Genomic DNA, 4,703 nt, shown 5'->3' with positions numbered 1-4,703 from the left:
TCCAAGCGTAAGCACAAACGATGAGGAATGGAGTACGCACGCACAGTAAGACGACGTGGTACGCTGTAAGTAGGGATAGTTTTTTTGGATTTGTTGAAATAAACTATTTGTTTAGTGCGCATTCGGAAGTGAAATTCAAAAATGAAATTGACTCTAAGCGAGAATATTATACAATAAAACCTCATTACGAAGGATTTATACGTCACCTAAGCTTTCGAGTAGGTAGGTACGTTTCACAAAGCGTGGTTAAGAAAACTTCCAGGTTGCAGGCGGAAGTCAGTTTAACTGTAAAATAGAATTTTCATTACCCTTTAGTAATGTCTTATAATATTGCATTGCTCTAATATTGCAAGCCTTGAAAGAGGCCTTTATCGAAGAGGGTTCGTGACTAACTGAAAAAATATATTTACTAACACAGAGGATGATTAGATATAATTAAGATTAGTTAATAAGAATAAGTTGGTGGTCCTTATTTTTCGACTTTTGAATTATCCGCGGGGCACTTTCTCATTTGAGGTACATAAGTACCTACCTCTAAATTAGTATTTGTTGTCTCAGGAAATAAATTAAGACTGAAAAAACGTAAACCATTTGATAGATTCTTTTCTTACCAGGATTGCCTGGAAGAGATCGCTTGTAAGCGATAAGGTTGCGTTGCATCCCTTGTAATTTTTATGTATTGTGTTATTTGTGTTTCTTTCTAGCAACGAAGTGTGAATAAATAAATAAGATTCGTGTTACTGTATAAGTATCGAATACAGATTTTGTGTCGATAATAAAATCGTACCACAAATATTGCCTGATAAAATGCTTTAAAATTTTAGCTAAACAGAATTCACCCACTATAGGTCGTTCGATATCAAATTTCAATTTGCCGGAATATGGTATGATGAGTGAGCTTCTGTCGGTCGCAGGAAAGCCTGTATCATGTTCGAAGTGATTTCCGATGATATAGTATATATGTTTGTGTTGTGCAGGACTTTGGACTATGAAAATATTTTTTCTAGTATTTATATAAAAATGTACAGTATTTTATGTTTAAATTTTGTTGATATAGTCTTCAATATAATATCAGTTGTGTTCTGGAGGCACACTTTTATAATAAAAAATAAAATAAAATACGTTTATTTTGGAACATAAGATCATCATGGTATCACTTATTAAACGTCATTAAATTCGAACCCGTTGGCATCCCTACTCATCGGCAAAGAAGACAGAGGGTGTTGGCCGAGAGAAAAAGCCGGCGTAAAAAAACTCTCGGTACTCTTTTTAAAAAATCATCAAAAATTCTACAATATTTAAAACATATATAGCAAATTAATTAGAATTAGATTAGTAATTAGAAGTAAAAATCCCAATGGTTTAAAAAATTATTTATTGAAATTAGTTTGTGTTGTATAGCTAAACACAAACATTTCACAAAAACTTTGTGTATTAAAGGAACATGCAATCATGAATGAAACTCATGAATATACCAATTTCAATACAATTTTGTCTAAGTAGACATAATACCACATTGTCTTTTATAAGCTGAAACAACTGTATAGAATTATGGGAAACTTTCATATGCATATAGAAATACACTCAAGAGAGCCATCTTATTGGAAATTGCGAAATGTGCCACGATATTGCATTTATTTTAATAAAATTGAATTATTTAGAATAGTATGGGCACGTGGACTCGGCAGATTTAAGTCTAGTGAGTTTTATGATTGAATACATTTTGAAATGTAGGTTGGTAGATTTCATTATAAAACCATCTTTCATGATAATAGTAATAAATTTTATTTATTGAAGTGAAACTTCTTTAGGCGCCAGAGGGTAATTTTTTACGGAACAAGAAAAGGCAGAGATCGATTGAGAGACAGTGAGAAAGGGAGATCGAGAAAAACTAGCCATACGAATGACTGTCGATTCTCCCGTCTACAAGTTATACTTTTTTTGAAGTAGAGTAATATTGTATTAGTTTTTTTATTAGAAAACCATTCAAATGGTTTTCCTTTTCCTATTTCTAAGCGAGTGTTTAGAAGAAATCTACTGCGTTTAGATTTAAATAGCTTTCCTTATTAAGTTTTACGCTTGAAACTTTCAAATGAGGTTTGTTTTATTAGCCAATGATATCTTGGCGCGCGAATAGAAATGTTTTCTTGAAGAGTTGTTTTTCAGTTTTTATCGTTGTGTTTACAACGTTGGCCCAATGAACGCTAGATTTATTTAAGCCTCTGCCTTTGTAGGTTTCTTTATACTGAGATAGTGTGACAATTATTATGTGGTACAAACACGAGCTGTAACGCAAGTTCGGTTGTGTGAAGTACACCATTGTGAGCAACAATATCTATGGCGGGAGAACATAATTACTGCCGCGGCTTATAAATGGATTGCCCGGTTAACTATTAATTTTTTTTCGATAACCAATAATAAAACCTATTTGCATATGCATTTATTACTATTGTTACATTACTGCAAATCACAGTCGTTTTTAGGAAAACTAATTTTTTTTTATTGTTTTAAATTATAAAAAACTTATTTTCAACTATTTTAGTATGAATATTGTTGTGGATTTAAGTTGATTTTTGTTTACAATACATAGCTCATACAGAATAAAAAATCTAAATTACAAAAATATTATGTGTATTAACCAAGATATATCTGTAATTAAATTCTGCCCTTTGTGAGTCATACTAGCGTTTTTTTTTTTAAATACGTAATTATACTCGTAGTATATGACGGAAAAATGGCAGCTTTGTACTTGTCACTATTCTCTCGGCTTTTATAAATTAAGGTGCAAATATCTTCTTAATAATTAAAAAAAGTAATGTGTAAAACATTATTACTAAAAAGTGAATCGAAAATACAATTTTTTAAAAATTCATTCGTATGCACATATTTTGTAAAAAGAAGGCTTGAAATACAAATTTTGCGCTGATAACGAAAAGAAGCTTCTAGAATACAATCAATATTATACTATTATTACCCATGGAATTAAATTAACCACTTACGCACTTAAAAAGTAAAACTTTTAACGAACCGATCTCCGCACGTCATTATACAAATAAAATCTATTTTGAATAGAAAAAAAAAAAAAACATTTAAGCAATAAGCTGAAGTAGTATGAACATAAGCGGGAGTTGATAACGAAAGTTTCCCGTTAATAAGCAACCGGTATGAGTTTCATATTGCAGACATATTGCTATTTGTGATACGTTTTGAGGTTATGGGATGTTCTATATTTATAAATCACAACCCATTTTTATCTTTGTTAAATTGATATATTTTTTCACAAACAACGGTAATTAATTTATATTCTTATAGAAAAGTTCATAGAAAAAAAAAACATGCTCACTCGTCTTAAAAGTCTGTTCTGAGTGACGTCTGTTTTCTTCTTTTCTAAGTGTCCTGTTTTTATTTTGCCACATACATCAAAATCGTATAGAAAATACTACACCTACACTACAGTATGTACATTTTAGTGCGTATCTACGATACGCTACAAGGTGAGTTTATGATATGCGGCTGTATAGAATACGAATATATAATAGATATTCTATAAAAAAATCTGTAGTGGCACAACAACCTTTTTAGGGCTAGGTTTTATGTGATCATTCGTCAATTTAATAAGCAAGTAAGTTCAGTCTCCTGTGCCTGACACACGCTGTTGAGTTTTTGCGTCTAAGGCAAGCCGCCTTACGATGTTTTCCTCCGCCGTTCGAGCGAATGTTAAATGCGCACATAGAAAGAATTTGTGTGAGAGTTGTTGGTGCACAGCTGGGGATCGAATCTACGACCTCAGGGAGAAGAGTCGCACGCTGATGCCACAGACTAACTCTGCTCACAATGTATCTATAGAAAGTTTAAATTTTTTGCATAATTCACACCATACGCACGGTTGGAGATGATACTGAGACCTAACATTTAGTTACACATTCATACACATTACATTCACCGTTGTAAAAAATTTAGAATTTTGTTTAAGAAAATCATTACTATGGAATTTACTAAGTTTAGTTAATTGAAGATCTGGACAGGTTCCCAAAGTTAAAAAGACATATTTATGTATATTATTATATTTGTAACCCAAGTTCCCAAATATTTGTATTGCCGCACCCGTTCCAACGTTCTTCCAGCAACAGATAAAATAGGACCTAAAGTTTCGAGAAATCACCATCACCTTCGCCTTCATTGCATTAATAGTCAGACCGTCTCTTTCGCTAGTTTCGTGAACTTTATTTACGAGCGGAAAATATTAAACGTCTTAAATATAAAAGTCGTTCCTGCCACTTCGAGTTGATTCCCTTTGGATTAGACTATTGGGCCGTGGGGTTCAAGTGTAGAGGTGGTAATTAAAGATTTAAGTTGGCGCATCAGAGCTGGTGATTTATTCGCTTAACGAATCAGTATTGTAATACAGCTAGGAAATACTGCAAGTATTAAACTATATTGCCAAACTTTTTAATTATATTTATTCATACATTGAAAATTGAAAGGCATTTATTTATTATATTATTTATGTACAGGTATAATATATTAATAGTATTCTTTTGAATAATATAGTATTTAACACACTTTCCCACACACACACATACACCCTCTCACCTAACTCACAGGGAGAACACTTGAACACTTCACACCATATAATTACTACCACAATATAATTACGTGTAAAATATATTGTAAAGTACAACATATAAGTTTCGGCAATGAGT

This window comes from Pieris rapae, chromosome 4 (genome assembly GCF_905147795.1).
Source record: "Pieris rapae chromosome 4, ilPieRapa1.1, whole genome shotgun sequence".
NCBI lineage: Eukaryota > Metazoa > Arthropoda > Insecta > Lepidoptera > Pieridae > Pieris > Pieris rapae.
This window is presented reverse-complemented; position numbering follows the sequence as displayed.